Source organism: Arachis duranensis, chromosome 5, assembly GCF_000817695.3.
Source record: "Arachis duranensis cultivar V14167 chromosome 5, aradu.V14167.gnm2.J7QH, whole genome shotgun sequence".
NCBI lineage: Eukaryota > Viridiplantae > Streptophyta > Magnoliopsida > Fabales > Fabaceae > Arachis > Arachis duranensis.
The window spans coordinates 32,352,473-32,358,805 of record NC_029776.3 but is presented as its reverse complement, the minus strand read 5'-3'; positions in this window follow the sequence as shown (position 1 = coordinate 32,358,805).

Below are 6,333 nucleotides of genomic sequence, written 5' to 3'. Positions count from 1 at the left end.
ATATGAACCATCCATCAATTAGAGGTATATAATTCTTTTCTTTTTCAACCATTAAAATCCTAAGGTTATAAACTAGGATTGTTTATTACCTTTCATTTTATTTAGTTATTATTTATTTATTTATTTATTTTCTAAAATTAGCTTTACTAATTTTCACAATCTCCCACTTAAAGCTAATTTTGATAAATTTCCAAAATTCATGTTGCTTATGTATTCCATAGGCCGTATGAGGATCTACACCATTCAAACTTTTCTGTGTTGATTGGTTTTGTCATGGCATATGCTAGGTTATCTTTAGTGTGAATCTTCTGCATATCAACACTTCCTTCTTCTACTACTTCCCGAACAAAGTGATATTGTACTCCAATGTGTTTTGTTCTTGAATGAAAGGCAGGATTCCTTGCAATGTGCAAGGCACTCTGACTGTCACAATACACAGAAATCTTCTGTTTTTTGTGCCCGAGTTCTTCTATCAACCTTTGGATCCAAATAGCTTCCTTGCATGTTTGTGTAGCTGCCATATATTCAGCTTCTGTAGTAGATAAAGCTACAACAGTCTGTAATTTAGATAGCCAGCTCACAGCTCCTCCTGCAAGTGTAAACACATAGCCTGTAGTAGATTTTCGTTTATCAAGATCACCTGCAAAGTCTGAATCGACATATCCATTGACAATGAATTCTGATCCTCCAAAACATAATGCAACATTCGAGGTTCCTTTGATGTATCTCAAGATCCTCTTAACAACATTCCAATGCTCTTTACCTGGATCTGCCATAAATCGTCTTACTATCGCAACTGCTTGAGCAATATCTGGTCTTGTACAGATCATGGCATACATAAGGCTTCCCACCGCTGATGCATACGGTACTCGAGACATTTCCATCCTCTCTGCTTCACTACTAGGGCACATACTTGAGGATAATTTGAAATTCATATCTCACCAGTATACACATGGATCCACAAGGTGCGCGTGGAAAGGCATTTTGAAGGGATAATGAATTTACCCTTCTCACGTAGTCACGTTCGACATGTACAAAAATGCATACCTATTTAATAAAATTAAAGAAAGGAAGACAAATCGAAATCAAATAGAGAAGCTACGCAAAAGTAATACATGGTAGCACTGAAATAAAGATATGTAAAGCGCATATAATTAGTGCTTGTTACTTGTTAGAGAGACACGTGACAGAGGCAAAGACTGGCCTATTATTCTTGCTTCTCCGTGCAAATTTAATGTTACTGATATTAAGAAAACACTTCCTCCATATAGAGACCTGTGGTATGAGAAAGAAAGTTAAAATTCTTTGCTTTAAACTAAGAAAAACAAGCAGGATGAGTTTCTTATTAAACAATTATGTTGTCTACTCCACTAACTTTCATGGTTAGCTAGTATAATGGTATTGTTACATAGTCTTAGAATTTGCATCAAAATATTGAGAATTTCATTTTTTATCTTAAGAATAGGAGTTACATTTTGTAGCATCTATTGCATCTTTTAGTATGCTACAAACTTCTGAATGTTAAAAGCAAAGAGAACAAAAAATAAAATAAGACTTTTATCACATGAGTTGCAAATTTTTACCATCTCCAGCATTCAACAACATGGTGTGTAATAATTATGTTTTTAAATAAGAAAAAAGAAGAAACAAAAGCAAAAAAATTGAATCATTACTGCACACAAATTAGGCGAAGTTAAGCAAATTTTGACCATCTTATAGAATTCAACATTCTGCACAAGCGGTGGAGATGATTGGAATATTTGCAAAGAAGATAACATTATATCTCAACTATGTAACAGACTTGAAAGCATAAAAATTGATATGTTTCCAATAGCAACGGAAAGCGACCTTTTTCTTTCTCAACAAACATCGCAAAGATTGAAAGGCAGCTCCAACTAAATAAAGAGATGTGATGACATCAAAGGTGTGCTGGACGAGAAGATTTAAAAACATACATCACGAAGATGAGTGAATCTTCCCATTTACTGCTCAATGTTCAAACTATGAATCTTCCCTATAATGCATGAACACTAAGGCTAGATATACACATTGACTTGTGATGGTATTTAAGTGTGTCTAAACATGTCTGGAATAGAATTTTTTATTTTTTATTAAGACACAGTTGGACATAAACACGTGTATTGGACAAGTATCGATGAGAATCATGTCCGAAATATATCTCCTACGTGGATATAGCAACTCAATAAAGTATTCGAGTTTCATAAGAAAATACAGATCTCAACAAGCTACTGCTTTTATGGAATACAATACAGACTTTAACACTGTGTTTGGATCAAAAAAGTTGAAAGGAAAGGAAATGCAGAAAAAGGAAAATGAATGGAAAACTTAGTTAGTTTTCCTTTAACTGGATAAGAAGAAAAATTGGGTGCAAAGAGAAAAAATGACGTGGGACCTATATCCAACTTTTCACTCCATCCATGCGAAGAAAACTAAAGAGAATTTGCAAATAAGGGTAAGATTACAAATTTATCCTTTGTGTTACACTAATATATTATGATTTATATATAATATAGATAAGGGTATTAATGTAATTTTATTCTGTTATAATTTTTTTTCTTTTTTCATTCAAATAAAAGAAAAATTTTCACCTATTTTTTTATTCATTTTCTCTTCATCTAAACAATACAAAAAAAATTTACTTTTTCTTTTATTTTCTTTCCTCTCATTTTCTTTCTTCTTATTTTTTATTGGATAAAGTATATCTTTTGTCTTTGAAGTTTGAAAAAAATTTCAAAAATACTTCTAAATTTTATTTTATTTCAATTTTATCCTAAAAATTTTCGATTTGCATTAAATATACTTCTGAAAGATAATTTTTCAAAACATTTAAGACCAATTCAACAACAATTTCATAAGAACCACTCTTAACACAAGCAAATTAAGCATAATTTTTATGCATTATTGTTAGATTGGTCTTAAATTTTTTGAAAATTTAGCCGTTGAGGGTATATTTGATGTAAATCGAAAACTTTTGGGACAAAATTAAAACAAAATAAAATTTTAGAAGTATTTTTAAAATTTTTATCAAATTTCAAGGATAAAAAGTATATTTTACCCTTTTCTATTTTATATCCAAACATAGTGTAAAGGTGCATTTTTTTTTCCTTGTGCGTAGAGAAGAAACGGATATATATGAATGAAAGTAGTAAAAAGCTTCCATTGCTAATTAAACTCAAGAACTTGTGAAGTAGGTAAGTGTATAAGAGAAATTCCTGTGCAACTTGAGCATGCTGGGATAATAGAACTTAGTACAAAAAAAAAAAGAAAAAGAAAAAAAAAGATAAATTAAGCTATATGGCAATGCTAAGGACTCGCAGCAATAACAAAATATTAAAATTCGAAGTATAAAATATTAAGTTGGAGTTCTTCTGAAATATTGAGGTTTTCACTTTTGTTTAGAAAATTGAAGCTCAATTTTGTCTCATGTATGCACGAGATAAACTAAAACAGTTACTTCTGCATGCAACTATTAATTATAGTATGAAAAAGTGTTAAAAGAAGATCGCCCAAGTCATTTATTCTGGTCCAGTTCCAAAATGAAACCTACATCTGGTCCCAATCACAATTTGTGGTGAGATTGTTCAACTATGATCAATATCCAAGTTACAAATTCATCAAGCACTGACAATTCCAAGAACCAAAAATCCGGGACATTAACAATGACTTTTCTTTTTGTCTTAGTATTTTCACTCAACACACAAAGCCTTTTTCTATTACAAAAAATTTCTCACAAACTCTCACACAGATGCATGCCAAGAACAATTTTCACAAGCATAAGCTCTCACTAGCACACACTAACAAGCAAGATTCACAAAAAACCAAAATCAGCAATGAGAAAAGGAGTACAATGTATGCACATGAATCCTCATAAATTGTATAAAATATGATTGTTAGCTCGGTCTCTCTTTTTCCAAGTTGAACTTGCTGCTCCAATCTCCTTTTCTTTATGATAGAGCAACACCCCACGCAATCTGCAAATAGTGAATTATTTGTAGTAAGAATTAAGTCACATGTATGCCGATAGTTTTTTCTTGTTGTCCATAAAATATATTTTTCTCACAAGTATATTCAGACTCCCTCAGGAGTCAAGCATTGCCTATTAAACTTTCAGCCAGTGAATACAACGAAATATATGCACAATGTAAAGTACATATGAATGTATGATTAATAATATCCGTTAGTGTTTCAGCTATCAGGGAGTAAAAAGCATTGCTAATCTGTAATTCATCAGCAAATAACTAACATAGAAGCTGAAAACTGGGAAGATATCTAGAGAATGAAATAACTTGCAATTATAAATTATAAACAAAGAAATGGAAGAATGCTGATATATACTACATAAAAGAAGCACAATCGAAGAATGCCCCAAAGAGCCAGAGCAATAAAGAGTTAGCCATATGCCATTGCCAAGAACTGCAAACAATAGGCCAGACATTTTCTGCAATCAAAGGGAAGTTCAGAGTATGAAAGCTAACAAAGGTGTGCCACTCCAAAAGCATATCAATCTGTTTATGAGACAAAATGGGTATGTGGTTGTTAGGTACCAGACAAATGACACAGCAAAATATAGAGATGAAAAATTAGAAATTTGTATAAAATATGGAAAATAATTGAATAATTTTCTTTGAGAATTACAACTTCTCTCTCTCACAAGGAGACTACAATAACACTCTCTCTTGACAAAAGGAGAACACACTTCTCTCTATATATATAGAAGAAAACTACTCAAAGAAATATTATGTTATTCTCTTTGGATGACTTGATTGAAATGAATTAAAGAAAAACTCAATTTATAGGTGAGTCTCTTCAATATGAACCATCCATCAATTAGAGGTATATAATTCTTTTCTTTTTCAACCATTAAAATCCTAAGGTTATAAACTAGGATTGTTTATTACCTTTCATTTTATTTAGTTATTATTTATTTATTTATTTATTTTCTAAAATTAGCTTTACTAATTTTCACAAGGATATCAAAATCCCAGCTCCTATTCTCTCTTCTTCAATTCGGGAATATTAAGATTTTTGGGTGTTAAGATTTTGGTTAAATTAATGATTATAGGATCAAATTGAGTTGAGGAATGAGCGGGCTTTGGTTTGATTGAGGCACATACAAGGTAATGATGACCTAAACCCTAGCCAAATCTTGAATTTATCATGTGAAATCTGAAATTGAAGTGTACATGTGTATTAGGTGTGAATTAAGTTTATATATAAGCATGGGAATTGAAAAGTAAGCATTTGGAAGCTTGGTGGTGATTGAAGCTAAGATTTTGGGTGGTTTCTCAAAGCTTGAGGGGCTGTGTTGTAACTTGGGTGGCTACCTTGGACTAAATATAGTTATCGGCCAAGGTATGGTTTAGGTTTTGCGCGTTTAACATATAAGATTTTGTGAAAGCTTAGGCTAAAGTACTATAGGATAAGTTGAAATGGATGAATGTGTTAAATGATGAGTGTTTGTGATGTTGATGAATAAATTGATGTGGTATTGTGTTGAGTAATTGATAATGGGAGTAAAATATATGTATGTATATATGTTTGTGTTGGAAGGGTGGAATTTTGAATAATGTATGAGTTTTATGAATTGGTGTAAGTATTAATGTGTTAACAGATAGTATTAATGAAATGGGCCTTGATATGTTATAAATGTGCAGATTTTATGGGTAAGGGTTAGAATTATGGGTAATGGGTAATTGTTAGATGCAATTTCTAGTTGAAGGTGATGAGTTAGTAAGGTTGATGTTGTTGAAATTCTGTTGATTGGTTGGTTTATTATTGTTAGAAGAAGTGCAGAATTTTAATGCTTTATAGTATGCTTGTATGATATAAATTGTGGTAATTTTTTATAGGTACATGGAATTGAGGCTTTGGAGTAGGGTTATGATATAATTAAAGTGGATATGGTGATGAATGAGAGGAATTGTGGATTAGTATAAGTTGAAAACCTAGAGACTAAATTTGGTTAGTGAAATTGAGAAGTCTTGCTGTAGAAATTCCTAATCTGTTTGGACAGCAAATTAAAACTAAAACTAGGAATAATCTGGGCATGATTTTTGAATTAATCTATTTTTCTCACAAATTCCTATAAGTCAAGATTATTGCAGAAAAGTTTCAAGAAATTTGTCCAAGTGGTTTGGAAGATATGATTTTTTGAAGTTTAGTAGTTGTTGCAGATTTTTCTGGTTTTCTGGTTCTGCAGTACCAACTTCCAGATGCTATAACTTTAGAATTTAAATGAAATTTTGAGTTGCTTCCAAAAAAGATTTAAATATTTATCAGTCTATTTTAAGTGAGAATAAGTTTCAGGTCCAT